Genomic DNA, 16,705 nt, shown 5'->3' with positions numbered 1-16,705 from the left:
AGAAAAAACAGCCCCTTTTAGCTTCAGCATAGGTTAATTACCATAAATTGATTTGATCAGCCTCCCGACTCTCAGCTGATTTGCTCTCAGCTGTTTTGCGGAGGGCTCTGTTGCTAGCTAGCTGCAAAGAGGTAAATTGCTGGAGCAAATGTTTTTTTCCCCTAGCTATGCTGAGAAAGCAAAACTGAAAGTAAAGCAGGGTCTTTGCTGCAACGTGACAAAATGAGGCAGAGAGAGATTTCTTTTTTTTTTTCTTTTTCCTCACCAAAAAAGGTAGGTGCAAAACTGCAAACAATGGGAAATTTAGGGCAAAAGAGGAGGTTCAAGATTTTAAAACACAAAAGGAAAAAAGCTCTATTTAACTAGGGAATTGTAATAATTGAGATACTATTAATTGTATATTGTGTTGAAAGCAGAAATGGTTAAGTTGTGGTTTGGAGGAATATATGGGGGAAATTATTTGGTTTATTATTATTGGTAAATATAATTAATTGATTTGTAAGAAATTGGATTGCATGGAAATAATTGGAATATTCATGTAGATGAATAGATGACAATGGGAAGGGGTATAATATAGAATAGAAGGGAAAAATTGAATTTGATTAAGATTAGAGATGAGGATGAAGGGTAATATTGGTTTTTTAAAAAAATAGATGAGGAATAAATATGGCAAAAAGAAAATATAGAAATTGTAAATTTAATTGAAATGACTAAACACTGTTTAAATTTGTGAACCAGCCAAATATTCTGTTCAAAGAAAATACATTGTATGTTTGTATGTGTGTTTCTAAGTATTGCTATTTATTCATATTTGTTCTCTTTTATTCTTTAAAGTTTAACAATTCATTCTTTATCTTAATATCTTTATATTTGTTTGGGGTTGACTTTCTTCCCTTTCATCTTTTTTATTGTACAGCAAACCTTGAAAGAGGCGGTGGTGAGGCCTCTCCTCAAGAAACCTTCCCTGGACCCAGCAGTGTTGGCAAATTATCGTCCAGTCTCCAACCTTCGCTTCGTTGCGAAGGTTGTTGAGAGTGTGGTAGCGCGACAGCTCCCCCAGTACCTGGATGAATCGTCGTATCTGGATCCGTTCCAGTCGGGCTTCAGGCCTGGGTACAGCACGGAAATGGCATTGGTCGCGTTGGTTGATGATCTCTGGAGGGCTCGGGACAGGGGCTGTTCCTCTGTCCTGGTCCTATTAGACCTCTCAGCGGCTTTTGATACCATCGACCATGGTATCATGCTGCACCGGCTAGAGGAGTTAGGGGTGGGGGGCACCGTCCTACGGTGGTTCTCCTCCTTTCTCTCTGACCGGTCGCAGTCTGTGTTGACAGGGGGGCAGAGGTCGACCCCGAGGCCCCTTGTATGTGGTGTGCCACAAGGGTCGGTCCTCTCGCCCCTTCTGTTCAACATTTATGTGAAGCCGCTGGGTGAGATCATCCGTGGTTTTCGGGGTGAAGTACCACCAGTACGCTGATGATACTCAGCTGTACATCTCCACCCCGGACCACCCCAATGATGCCCTTGAAGTGATGTCCCGGTGCCTGGAGGCCGTGCGGATCTGGATGGGGAGAAACAGACTCAGGCTCAACCCATCCAAGACCGAGTGGCTGTGGTTTCCGACATCCCGATATAGTCAGTTGGTGCCATCACTGACTATTGGGGGCGAGTCACTGGCCCCCACGGAGAGGGTTCGCAACTTGGGTGTCCTCCTGGACTCACGGCTGTCTTTAGAAGAGCACATGACGGCCGTGGCCAGGGGGACTTTTTATCAGGTCCGCCTGATTCGCCAGTTGCGTCCCTTTCTGGATCGGGACTCGTTAAATACGGTCACTCATGCTCTCGTTACTTCCCGCTTGGACTACTGCAATGCTCTCTACATGGGGCTCCCCTTGAGGAGCACCCGGAGGCTCCAGCTGGTCCAGAATGCGGCCACGCGGGTGGTTATGGGAGCGACGTGGCGCTCCCATGTGACCCCCCTCCTGCGCGAGCTGCACTGGCTCCCGGTGGTCTTCCGGGTGCGCTTCAAGGTTTTGGTTACCACCTTTAGAGCGCTCCATGGCATTGGACCGGGGTATCTACGAGACCGCCTTCTGCTACCAATAGCCTCTCACCGACCAGTACGCTCCCATAGAGAGGGGCTCCTCAGGGTGCCGTCGGCCAAACAGTGTCGACTGGCGGCCCCCAGGGGGACAGCCTTCTCTGTGGGGGCACCTACCATCTGGAACGAGCTCCCCCCAGAGATATGGAAGATCCCGGACCTGCGCACGTTTCGCCGTGCTCTCAAAACTTTTCTATTTCAGCAAGCTGGCCTGGCCTAACTCCCATCTTTTAAATTTTTTAAATTTTTAATTTGTGATTTTATAAATTGGGTGTTTTAATCTGTGTTTCGGCCGAAATATTTAATAATTTTAAGGGATTTTTTAATATTTGTATTATCTGTATTTTATCTTGGCTGTTCACCGCCCTGAGTCCTTCGGGAGTAGGGCGGTATAGAAATTTGATTAATAAATAAATAAATAAATAAACTTTCTCCTCAAACCTACCACCTCTCTCTTTTCTTTCCTTCTTACTTTCTCTTCCCCCCCTCTTCTTCTCCTCCCTACTTCCTCTTCCTTTCTCCTTCTCCTCCTCTCTTCCTCCCTCTCTTACCCTCACTCCTACTCTAATTTCCCTTCCCTTCCTTCATCCCTCTCTATTGCTGTATCCTTTTATGCATATGGACTACTCAGAGGGCTGAAAAAGTTATTTTTGACTGGTCCTCACACTTTTGACCAGTCCTCGAACTTACGACTGTCCTCACATTTTACGTTTTTGCCCTATCTTGTCACCATGGTGAAGAGAAGCAGTTGTGAAATGAGTGACACGTTTGTTAAGAATGCTACAATGGGCATAAATGATGACCAGTCATAAGTGCGAAGACCGGTCAAAAGTGTGAGGACCTGTCAGAAATCACTTTTTTCAGCCCTCTGGGTAGTCCTTTTGTGCACATGGACTACTCAGAGGGCTGAAAAAGTTATTTTTGATTAGCGCCCCCCCGGGTCAATGTTGTCCCTCTTTACCAATGTTAAAATCTGGTCACCTTACTTTTGGGACAACCATGACCTGGATGACTGAGAATCTCCATAGATACTCTGCTCTTTATACCTATATTTGATTTTATCCTGAAATGATCATAATTTTTTTTGCTACCTTCGTCTAATTACCTTACTTTACCTTTTATTGTTGGCATATTATGAAACACTATTACCACATTTTTTTAGACCCTACAGAATAGTAGTGTGCAGTTATTTGGCCCGATTCCTCCATCTCGAGCCTCCCAAAATTTAAAACCTTCAGTAAGAGCATCTTGTAGGTAGCACTGCTGAATATGAAATGCCAGCAAAACCCACCACTTTGCTCCTAAAGTGGCCTAGGGCAGGGGTCTCCAACCTTGGCAACTTGTGGACTTCTTTGGGGGGGGGGGCGCCTCCATACACTTCTTTTAGATCATTTATTCCATCTACTTTTAGGTCTGTATTTTGACTATGACTTTCTATCCCCTCATCTTTTCCCACCGTTGTTTTATTCTGTAGGAAGTTAGCACTCACCCCTCTCCTAGAAAAATGAAATATTTTAGGATATACTAAAAAGGCAGAATATTTTCCCTAAAAGAGAAGCAGAAACTCAGCCCCCCACCTTTGTTAATGGGCCATTAAGGCCTGAGCCAGTCTATTCTACATAACAAAGATCTACCTCCTTCAGGCAGAGCCATTTAATTGCCCTTTATTGCACCAGCCACCAAGTTTCAACCAAACTTGGCACACAGACAACCTAAAAGGCTAGCTATGACCTCTGGCAGCAACCAATCAGGATACTCTTCCTGGGCCCCAGGAAGTTCAAAGCCAGAGAGGGCGTAAAACCCCTCGCAGCATCTCTGCCCCTTTTCTGTTCAGGAACTCAAACCATGTGATCCTGTCCACCATTAAACCATCTTTCCAAGCAGTCTCCATGTTTCCAGTGCCTTTTTCCCCACTTGGAGCTGAACCCAGAAGGATATTTCTTCTAACAATTCTATTACTACTTATTCTAACCCCTTTTTCTTCTCCCCTTCCCGTTTCTCCCATTTCCTTTTCACATCTAAATTTTTTCCTTCTGCTCTAATCCCTTTTTCACCATCAATTTTAATAATATCTTCTTGTTGTTATCTTCTTCTTTTTGATTTCCCAATTCTGCAGCCTCCTCCTCTCTTTCAGGTATTTCCATTCTTTCCTCATTGTCCTGGTCTTTCCTTGTTATTCCTTGTATCAGTGGTGGGTTCCTCCCAAACCGGTTCTGCCCCCCCTGCCCCCCACCCCCCACGTTATTCTTACCTTTTATTTGACCCCACCCCCAATCTATTGCTGCCTCCTGAGTCCCAGCTGATGGGCTATAAGGAAAAAAATTGTTTAAACTCTTGCCGTGGGGCTTCAAAGGGCCACCCTACAGCTGATCAGTGGTAAAAGGCAGTTTGGTGGTAGACCGGTGCCTCCAAAAACAAATGAGTAGACCGGTGCCTGCAAAAATAAATGAGTAGACCGGTACAGCTCTGCAAGCAGTTAAAAGCCTTGTAGACCAGTACCTCTGCTAAATCCTAAAGAATTGTCACATGACCATCAAGCCACGCCCACAAAATAAGCCACGCCCACAGAACCAGTAGTAAAAAAATTTAGAACCCACCCCTGCCTTGTATTATATTTTCCAGTTTTTGCTCTATACGATCCATACAGCCAGATATTTCCATCATCTCCTTACGTTGTTCTTTTATAAAATCCTTCATGTCTTGGTATGTCAGCTCCGTATCATTATCTCCACTTATTTCCATTTTACAGTCAGTCCAATTTAAAAAAAACATCCGGGGGTTATCCACTTCCCTTCCAATCACTTTTATTTGTTCAACAGTTTTGTAATTTTGAAGTTTAAAGTAAATTTGAAGTAGATCCTTATAATCCAAACCAGGGATCCTCAAACTACGGCATTCAGCCCACGGAGTGGTGGGATTAATCCCCACCCACTTACCATCGGCCTTATCTTTCAGCGAGCATCCACTCCACCCACACTTCTTTCACCGGTTGAGCTGCACTTCTGATCGCACAGCTGCTGCCGAAGGTAAGGCCAAAGTGTGTGTGGGAGGGCCAGTGATGGGCGATATCGCTGGTGCAGCTTGAAAAGCTTGCAAAAGTACTGCCTTAAAAGTCTTTGAAAACAATTTAAACGGGATCTTTTTCACAGTTTGAATGAGGGAGTGTCACAAGTAAATGCCTTATTCTTCAATAGGGGAACTGTATATACTCGGGGTATTAGGGGTTAATTTATTCTTCCTCTCTTAATATATTCATATGTAACCACTCCCATCTTTTACTCCGCCTTGTGAATATAAAAGGAGTTGTATGCACCTCCTCCTCGCTTCTATCTACGAATACTCAGAGAATATAGAATGCCTACTGTAAAAAAATTGTGTTATGTTTGAATACTTTATTCTTGAATCATTTATTGAGTCTGATCCTTAAAATTACGCAACAATCTGGTAGCAGAGGATGGTTAAATTGACTCAATAAAATTTTAGATATGCCTAAGAGAGAAAACTCCAGAAACAAAAGAGAAAGACCTAACACCAGGGCACACAGTAAAGAAATGGAAGCGGATCAAGAAATGATCGATGAATCCACAACTGTAATATCAAGAGAATTTGAAGACTGCACTACAGACAACGAGGAAATAATGGATGAAACTGATGACCAAGAAGAGAACGAGATAGAAAACAACGAACTCAGGTCAGAGATACTGAAACTTTTGAAAAGTCAAAAGGATGACGAAAATCTCATCGCGAACCTCCAAGACATTATAAAAAACAGCGGAGCAGCGAGAGAAAAACACATCGTAACAGATGAATCTAAAGAATCAAAAATGGTGAGCGAATTGCCTGTAGATAAGAATATAACAAAAAAGAAGACTAACGGTCCCACACAAAATTTTGAATGGCAGCCATCTTGGTTCCAACAGACCACTAAGATGAGCGAAGCAGAGCCAATCAGAAAGCAGAATTCAAAATGTCTGGCGCGAAAAGCCTTACATGATGCAAAAAGCAAAAAAGAGAAAATTTACTCTTCAGAAGAATCAGACACGGACATCGAAGAAACTTCAATCGAAATGCAAATAGAATCAGCAATGAAAATTCTTTTTGCAACATTTGGTCCAAAATTAAGAATTACAAAAGAATCAACAAAAGCTAGCAATCGAAAAACAAAGAAAAGACAAGCAAGCAAGCAAACATCTCAGAATCTACCCGCTTCTACCCAAACGACGAGAGCACCGACGCCTGAACCCAGAGAGCCCTGCAAATACTACCCCACGCCACAGACGATCCCAGGAACCAGCGATCTCAACAAGAACCATTTCAACGAAAAGAAACAAGCGCCTGCTGTCACCTGGACACCCAAGATCGAACCGGAGACCGAATCATCGGAAGAACACTACGAGGGAGCTGCAGCAGCGAGAACCTCTCCCGACAGCTTCAGAAGCGAAATGAGCAACGCGCATGTGCAAACATACGCAGACAACTACGGAGGACATGAAGAGCAGAGAGAGCCATTCAGACTCGTTGCAAGCATACCCACACCATTCTGCAACTATCAACACTTGCAAGATCACGGACTACCTCCAGTTGTAAGTAATGGAACTAACAATATTGGGAATTTGCCCAATGATTTCCCAAAACTGAGAATAGATGGTATTAATTTGCAGGAATGGTGTCAACAACTTCAGGTTGTTTTTCTAAAAGAGAACTTATTATTCTTTATAACTAACCCCCCCAAAAGACCTTGGACTCTAAAATTGGACTGTCTACACCACAGAGCATTTTACTTATTAATATCTAGTATATCTCCTACTATGTACCATAGTATTAAGCATAATTTGACTGTCTCAGAAATTATTCAATGTATGTTTAAATTGTTTCATAGTGAAAGTGTAGCAACTACTACAAGAATGTCTAAAGATTTCTTCTCAGCTAGGATAAAGCCAGGGGTTACTATAAGTGAACATTTAATATCTCTAAACAAAATCAGAGCAGAGCTACATTTAAGGGGAGAGATAATTTCAGATCAAACAATGAAGAGTGTTATCATTAATTCATTAGACCCATCATGGGATAACTATATATCACATTTAGACACAATTAATTTAGGATACTTATCCATAGAGAATTTATCAAATAAGCTAATAGATGAAGATAATTCAAGAAGGAGTCGCTGTAACAATCACATAGAACATAGACAAAATAAGAGAGTAGCATTCCAAGAAAAATATCGAGAATCAATTGAATGTCACAACTGTGGATCCAAAGAACATTGTAGAAGAGATTGTCCTAAATTCCTTAGAGAAAGGCAAAAACATGACTATAGAGGTAGATACCATAACAGACAATCATCCATTGATAGACATAGATATAGAAGCTCACCCAATTATAGAGAACATAGAGGGGGCAGGGATAATTCGAGAGATAGAAGATCTGGTTCACTAAATGGATTAAACAAACATAATACAACTAACATACAACATTCAGGGGATAATGATTGGCTTATTGATTCTGGGGCAACTAATCACACAACACATAACAAAGGGGGTTTAGTGCACCCTGTTATTAACACAGCTGCCTGCAATTTCTGCTGGTTCGAATCTCTCCAAGGCTCAAGGTTGACTCAGCCTTCCATCCTTTCTAAGGTAGGTGAAATGAGGACCCAGTTTGTGGGGGCAATAAGCAGACTTTGTATAAAATATACAAAAGAATGAAGGCTATTGCTTAACGCATTGTAAGCCGCCCTGAGTCTCCGGAGAAGGGCGGCATATAAATCTAATTAAAAAAAAAAAAAGTATATTATCTTCATTTATAGAAGATAAATTTGTAATTAAAGTAGCCAATCAAGAAAAAGTCCAAGTTATTGGTAGAGGAAATGTAAACTTACCCGGTCTAGGAAAAATAGAGGGGGTATTACTAATACCAGAAATACCTCATAACATACTTAGTGCAATAAAACTAAGTAGAGATTCTGACATAAATATAGTATTCTCAAAAGGAAAAGCAACACTAGAGAAAAACAAAACAAGCTTAGGTAGTGTGATTATCAAAGGAGGTCTACCATATTTAATCATAAAAGAAAGATGGTTACACAACATTGATTCCAACATGGATGATGACAATAACATAGAAAATGGAGGCAATAGCAATAGTGATAATGAGGAACATGAAACAATTCATAGCCACAAAGACACATCTATTAATGACACATCCAATAACAAAAAACCTACGATTGGAAAACCAATCCACGATGAATGTGCGCATATTTTACATAGGAAATTAGGGCATGCTAGTTTTCCTGTAGTACAAAAAATGATTGAACATGCTGAAGGTGTTAAAATAAAAAATTGTAAAAACTATTTGGAATGCTCAGTATGTAAGTCCACAAAACTCAGAACTAGCCCCAAACCAAGAAAGGCAACAAGATCAACTAATCAAATTTTTGATTTGGTACATATGGATTTGGTTGGTCCATTGACACCATCAATCACATATAGAAAACGATACTTTCTGACTATTGTAGATGACTATAGTCATTACGGATTTGTCTACACTTTAAAACACAAAGATGAAACCTTTCAAAAATTTAAAGAGTTTTACAAACGTGTAGAAACACAACATAATATTAAAATAAAACAAATCATGACAGATAGGGGATCTGAATTCATGTCAAAAGAATTCTCCCAATGGCTAAAAAACAAAGGGATGCTACATTTCACGTCTAGCCCTTTCTCTGCATTTCAAAATGGAGTAGTAGAGAGAAAGAACTCGACATTACAAACCATGATTAGATGCACATTAGAGGATGCTGGCTTAGGAAAACAATTCTGGTCAGAAGCATTACAATATTCCAATTATACACAAAATAGAACTTGGTCCAGCATTATAAACAAGACACCATATGAATTAATGTACAATAGAAAACCCAAAATAGCACACATGCACATATTCGGAGTCACAGCGGATGTACACATACCAAAACAATTGAGGCGTAAAGGAGAGAACGTGTCCAGAAGACTTAGATTCATGGGATACGAAACAGGCACAAAAGGGTACAGATTTATTGATAATAACAACAAATTTATAATTTCTAGAACAGCTATATTTCATGAACAGGCCAATTGGTCTAAAATACATCTTAATGAAATATTCCCAATCACAAACGCAGACACTGAGCATCAAGATAAAATAGATAGAGAAGAATGCAATCACAACACACATAGAAACAAAAATAAAACATGGACAAATAGTCAACACAGAATAAAGACAGATTCATTAACAAAAAAGGAGGCAAGATACTTACACGATAATGATAGCAAACCAGAAAAAACAATCAGATGTAACAGAAATCAAGTACCAAGCAAATACAAAGATTACGTAATGTACATGGATAGTGAAACATCAACGCCAAACACATACGAGGAAGTATTAAAGCTTCCCACTGAAGAAAGAAGAAAATGGGAATTAGCCATGACCAAGGAGATGGACAGTTTACGAGAATTAAATGTATTCACACCTACACCTGCACCTAAAGATAAAACTATTATAGGCACCAGGTGGATATACAAAATTAAAAATCTGGAAGAAGGCAACACATTATATAAAGCTAGATTAGTTGCACAAGGTTATGCTCAAAAATATCCTGAGGATTACACAGACACATACTCTCCCACAGTAAGGACTGAAAGTGTCAAAACAGCTTTAGTTATAGCATCTGCACTTAACCTTGATGTATTCCAATATGACATACAGACTGCGTATCTACACGCAAAACTTGATAAAGAGATATACGTAAGAGCACCTCATAGTCAATACACAAACAAAAATGAAACGTGGTTATTAAATAAAAGTTTGTACGGATTAAAACAATCTGGCAAACGATGGTATGAATGTTTAGTCAAAGTACTCAAAACTATGAATTTCAATGCCACTACTGCAGACAACTGTTTCTTTGTCAAAAAAGAGGGTGACTCCTTAGAATTTGTGTTAATTTACGTGGATGATATTTTGTATATCGGGAAACATAAAGAAAAAAGAGATACATTTGTAACAAAACTAAATGAACATTTTTCTTTAAAATCATTGGGGAAGGTAAATAAATATCTTGGAGTTCAAATCAGTAAAACCAAAAAAGGATTCAAACTTTCTCAGAAAGATAAGATTATAGAACTCCTAAACAAGTGTAATTTAAGTGATGCTAAGCCTTGTGACACTCCTATGCAAACAGACTTCTTAAGGAACATAGATGAATCATCCCCTGAATTTAAGGATAATACACTCTACAGATCAGTTATTGGTTCCCTTTTATATATTTCTAATTGGACTAAACCTGATATTGCTTTGCCCCTCAATCTGTTATCCAGGTACGTTAGCAAACCCTTTGTCAGCGTTCCAAATTAGGCTCTCTTCCAGCGCTGACATAACAAGATGAACTTTTACCTAGTTTTGTATGTACAGATAGTGTTTCCTGGGAGACGAGGGTGGGGGCTACATTCCTGTGAAAAGAACGTGCCGGGAGGTAGAGATGGATTTGCATGATGGCCAATGGGACATTGGGGTTGGAGAGCGGAAGAGGAGGGGGTTGGAAGGAGGGGCCAGTTTGGCTGCAAAAATGAAATCAGGATTGTCGGCTTTTTATGTTCTTAAATAAAAATGTTTCATTAGAGAGATTGCGCTTGAAAATGAAACTCATTTAAGATAGCACCGAAACCTGACACCCTTAATGTATCATTGGGAAGCAGTTAAAAGAATATTAAGATACTTAAAGCACAGCTTAGACTTCTGTTTACTACTGGAACCTAATAATGTCAAAGAGCCCATCCTCACTTGTTACGCTGATGCGGATTGGGCAGGTGATATCATATGTAGAAAAAGCACATCAGGTTATATATTTTTTCTTAACGATTGTCCAGTTTACTGGTATACTGGAAAACAGGATTTAGTAGCCACATCAACAACTGAGGCAGAATATGTTTGTTTGTCTAAAGCCTCCAACAATCTTGTATGGTTTAATGATTTATTGTCAAATACTTGGAAGAAACCTTCATTACCATTTATCATACATGAAGATAACAAAGCTGCTATTGAGATATCTAGATCTGATGCTATTGGTCAAAGATCCAGACATATAGATATAAAATTCAAGCACGTGAGACAATTATCTCAAGATGGATTTATTAAAGCAGTTAACTGCGAAACATCAGAACAAATAGCTGACATATTGACTAAGCCTTTGCCATCTAAGCAACACAAATATTTAACCTCCAAATTGCAAGTCTTGTATTGTTCTGAATCTGAATGTAATTATTGTTGTATATCGAATCGGCATTTAGAGGGGGATTTGTCACAAGTAAATGCCTTATTCTTCAATAAGGGAACTGTATATACTCGGGGTATTAGGGGTTAATTTATTCTTCCTCTCTTAATATATTCATATGTAACCACTCCCATCTTTTACTCCGCCTTGTGAATATAAAAGGAGTTGTATGCACCTCCTCCTTGCTTCTATCTACGAATACTCAGAGAATATAGAATGCCTACTGTAAATAAATAGTGTTATGTTTGAATACTTTATTCTTGAATCATTTATTGAGTCTGATCCTTAAAATTACGCAACAGTTACATAACTAACCAATGTCAGGATAGATATAAAAATAGATGACAATGGGAAGGGTTATAATATAGATTAGAAGGGAAAAATTGAATTTGATTAAGATTAGAGATGAGAATGAAGGGTAATATTGGTTTTTTAAAAAAATAAATAGATGAGGAATAAATATGGCAAAAAGGAAATATAGAAATTGTAAATTTAATTGAAATGACTAAACATTGTCTAAATTTGTGAACCGGCCAAATACTCTGTTCAAAGAAAATACATTGTATGTTTGTATGTGTGTTTGTCTAAAAAATAAAAAAAACTTTGTTTTTTTTTTTAAAGAATGTAATGGCTCTTGATGCCCTCAGAATCTTTTTTCCTGAAGTGAAATTACACAAAAGTTCTTTTTTCTCTCTGGCCAATTTTTGAGCCATGAGTTTACTCGGAGAAATTAGATGTTCGGGGTTTTTTTTTCAGATATGGTGGGTACCGTTCTAACTTTATTTGATCAGAGCATACAGGTAACTCTCATCTTATGACCATAATTAAGGCCCAGATTTCTGTCGTTAAGTGAGAAATTTGTTATGTGAGTTTTGCTGCATTTTATTATCTTTCTTGCCACAGTTGTTAAGTGAACCCCTGTAGTTGATAAATTAGTAACACGGTTGTTAAATGAATCTGGCTTCCCCATTGACTTTGGTTGTCAGAAGGTCACAAAAGGTGATCACATGACCCCAGGACACTGCGACCGTCATAAATATGAGCCAGTTGCCAAGTGTCTGAATTTTGATCACATGACCACGGGTCATAATTGTGAAAAACAGTCATAACTTGCTTTTTCAGTGGTGTTGTAACTTTGAATGGTCACTAAACGAACTGTTGTAAGTCTTGGACTGCCTGTCTTGTAAATTCACAGCACATCCTTTTAAGAAAGCAATTCTCTTAATGTTTCTGCCAATCGGCTCTGAAGCCTTGCCCCAAATAAGAGAAATAGCAATGGATAACACTCTTCATACCTGACTCTTAACTACATTATGTTTCTTAAACCTTTAGCTTCCAGGAGTCTCTGTCCCCACCACGACCACCAGCACGACCACCACAGTTCCACCAGCACCTGCTCCCGCCCAAGTGCCCTCAGCTCAGCAGCCTGTGGTGTCATCTGTCTGCCCAGGCCCCACAGCTATGTCCCCCCAGTCCCCAGGCCAGCCCAGCGGGAACCTGGATAGCATGCTCGTGATGCTGGAGTCGGATCTCAGCTGCCAAGGCATTTCCACCACAGCCAAGGGGCTTTGTGCTTCCTGTCAAAAGCCCATCACTGGGCAGGTAAGTGTTGTCTTGTATGTGGGTCAGATACCTGGGTAGATCTGATGGGTACAAGCAGAAAAATCAGGAAGAACCAACCTTGCATCTGGAATTAGGAAGACATTTGCCTACCAAACTTTTTCCCTGTTAGTGAATTTTTAACTGCTGTGGAATCCTTCTCCACCTTCCCTGTCCTTCTGAATTATCACAGAAGGCTGAAGGAGAAATTGCTGACCCTATCTGTTCCTGTAATTTGAATTTAGGCTTAAATTTAGACTTAGGTTTATGTGTAGGGTTAGATTGAGGAGGCTAAAACATATAAAGAACGGTTGCTGGAATTGGATAAGTCTAGTTTAATGAAAAGAATATTCTGAGTTTTAACTCATTTAATCTTTGTTCATTTTAATATTTAATTTTATACTTCTGTTTTTATAATGTAAGCTGCCCAGAGTTGCATGACACTGAGAAGGGTGGCAAATAAATTTAATAAATAAAATAACAAATAAATAAACTGCAGTCCCTGGAAGAATAGAGGAGCAAGAGTCTTTTGGGAGCAGAGATCTTTCATAGAGTCAGTTTGATCTGGTGGTTAAGGTGCTGGCCTAGAAACCAGGGGACAGTGAATTCTAGTCTCACCTTAGCAGTGAAAGTCAGCTGGGTGACTTTGGGCCAATCACCAGGAGACTGTGAGTTCTAGTCCCACCTTGGGTATGAAAATCGGCTGACTGTCTTTGGGACAGTCAGTCTCCCTCAGCCCAGCCCACCTCACATGGTTGTTGTTGTGAGGAAAATAGGAGGAGGAACGTATGTTGGATATGTTCACCATCTTGAATGCTTTGTAAAAATACTAAAGGTGGGAATTACAACAAACAAACAAACAGATTAATAAATAAATACAGGTAGTCCTCGACTTATGACCACAATTGAGTCCAACATTTCTGTTGCTAAGTGAGATATTTGTTCAATGGGGTTTCCCCATTTTACAACCTTTCTTGCCACAGTTGTTAAGTGAATCACTGCAGTTGTTAAATTAGTAACACAGTTGTTAAGCGAATCTGGCTTCCCCATTGACTTTGCTTGTCAGAAGGTCGCAGAAGGCGATCACGTGACCCTGGCACACTGCAACCGTCATAAATATGAGCCAGTTGTCAAGCATCTGAATTTTGATCATGTGACCATAGGGATGCTGCAACGGTCATAAGTTTGAAAAATGGTCGTAAATCACTCTTTTCAGTGAGCTGTAACTTCAAACAGTCACTAAACAAACTGTGAGTCAAGGACTACCTGTAATGTCACCGTCTGATGGTCAATGTGCCGGTTGTTAACGTGGCCTTCTTTCTACCACTTTTTCCTCATCCAGGTGGTAACCGCCTTGGGGAGTACCTGGCACCCGGAGCACTTTGTCTGCACTTACTGCCAGAAGGAGATGGGGGGCAGCAACTTTTTTGAGAAGGATGGTGCCCCCTACTGTGAGAGAGATTACTTTCAGCTTTTCTCTCCCCGCTGTGGATTCTGCAACGAACCCATTCTGGATGTGAGTTTTTTCCCCTACTGCCTGAAAACGTTCGGTGCGGTTTTGAGTAAGTGCCGTGTGTGATCTGTGTGTGGTTTTTCTGAGAGCCCAATCCTGAATGAGAGTTTCAGGGTCTGTTCATTCATTTCACCCTTTTTCCCCTCAACGGTCTGAGCGCTTGATAGCAGTAGAGAGACAGCAGTGCAGTTTCCCTTTTTATTCTCCACCAGGAAGGAAACAGCAGTCAGGAGTGGGTTAACTCTGTCTGTTAGCTGATGGACTGAGTCTGCAAAACTGTTAAGCCACGCCTCTTCCTGTTGCTTGCCAGCTTTTTTAGACTCAGCAAGCTGGACAGACGTGTTTATTAGAGCTGTCCATTTCTGATTGTTTTTTCCTGTAGGAAAACTTCCTTTTTTATTTATTTTAACTTTTCTACTAGCCTTGTATTTTTCTAATTGGTTATTTGGATTCCAGCGTGAAGGGCGACTCAGCCCAAGCCCGCTGAAGGCTGCTGGGGCGGCAGGAGGTCTAGAAGGGATCAATCCAACCTCTGGGTGGTGCTCACGGGTCTGTATTTACGCCCCGAAACGCTGATCAGCAAGGGGACTGTTGCTTTTATTTCTTTTATATAGGCCCAATAATCAGGATGCAAGTCATGAGAGTTTAAACAGTATTTATTTCTTGGTTTCTATCATAGGAGAACATCAGGCAAGCTAAGCTCGCAGTCCAGAACATCAGTATATATACACAGAAGGAGGAGTCAAAGGTAAGGAGGAGTCAGTGGATTAACCCCTACATATATATATATATGTATGTATGTATGTATGTATGTACAGATAGTTAGGTATATTCACGTGTGACAAATCCCCCTCTAAAATACCTAACGGTTATCAATTTTACAATTTATATACATATACTTAATTTCGAAGTTAGATAAGCATGTTGTTTAATTGGTAAAGGTTTTGCTAAAATGTCTGCAACTTGTTCATTTATATCACAATGAATAGCTTTAATAAATCCTATATTAGATAACTGTCTGACATGTTTATATTTAATATCTATATGACGCGACCTCTGGCCTATTGCTTCAGATGCTGAAATTTCTATGGCAGCTTTATTGTCTTCATGGATGGTTATGGGATAAATGGGTTCAGACCAGATGTTAGATAGTAGATCGTCAAACCACGTTAAATTATTGGCCGCTTTTGATAGACAAATATATTCCGCTTCAGCTGTGGAGGTTGCAATTAAATTTTGTTCACCAGTGTACCAATATACAGGACAATTGTTTATAAGAAAGACATAACCAGATGTACTTTTTCTGCTTTTTGAATCTCCGGCCCAATCCACATCAGCATAGCATGACAGAATAGGTCTTTCTGAATGAGCAGGTTCTAAGTACAAGCAAACATCAGTGGTGAATTTTAGATATCTAAGGACCCTTTTTATCCCTTCCCAATGATATGTATTAGGATTGCTTACGTGTCTAGACAGAAGGTTAACAGCAAGAGTGGTATCAGGTCTAGTCCAATTAGAAATATATAATAATGAACCAATGACTGATCTGTACAAAGTATTGTCTTTAAATGGATCACCTTCGTTGTTCATGTTTTTTATCAAGTCAGTTTGCATGGGAGTCTCACATGGTTTCGAATCAATCATGTTGCATTTTTGTAAAAGTTCTAATATTTTTTCTTTTTGAGATAATTTGAATCCTCCTTTGGTCTTATCAATTTGAACGCCCAGATATTTATTTACTTTCCCCAAGGTTTTCAACGTAAAATGTTTGCCCAATTTTTCAGCGAATTCATCACATCCATGTTTGTGTTGCCCAAAATATAAAATGTCATCAACATAGATGAGTACATATTCTATGGAATTTTCCCCTTTTTTGATAAAAAAGCATAAATCTGCAAACGTGGCTGAAAAACCCATTTCTCTAAGTATCTTTGCCAAACACTCATACCATCTTTTTCCAGATTGTTTTAATCCGTATAAACTCTTATTTAATAACCAAGTTTCTCCTTTCTGTATATTATTTCCAGGGGGTGCCCTCACATATATTTCTTTGTCAAGGTCAGCATGTAAATAAGCAGTTTGTACATCAAACTGGTACACTTCTAAATTCAGAATGGATGCTATTGTTAGTGCGCTTTTGACACTCTCTGACCTCACTGTGGGAGAATACGTATCTACATAA

This window comes from Pituophis catenifer, unplaced genomic scaffold (assembly GCF_029215685.1).
Source record: "Pituophis catenifer annectens isolate HBS135680 unplaced genomic scaffold, rPitCat1.0.hap2 SCAF_5, whole genome shotgun sequence".
In the NCBI taxonomy this organism is placed as follows: Eukaryota; Metazoa; Chordata; class Lepidosauria; order Squamata; family Colubridae; genus Pituophis; species Pituophis catenifer.
The sequence above is the reverse complement of the archived record's forward strand: the minus strand, read 5'-3'. Positions refer to the sequence as shown.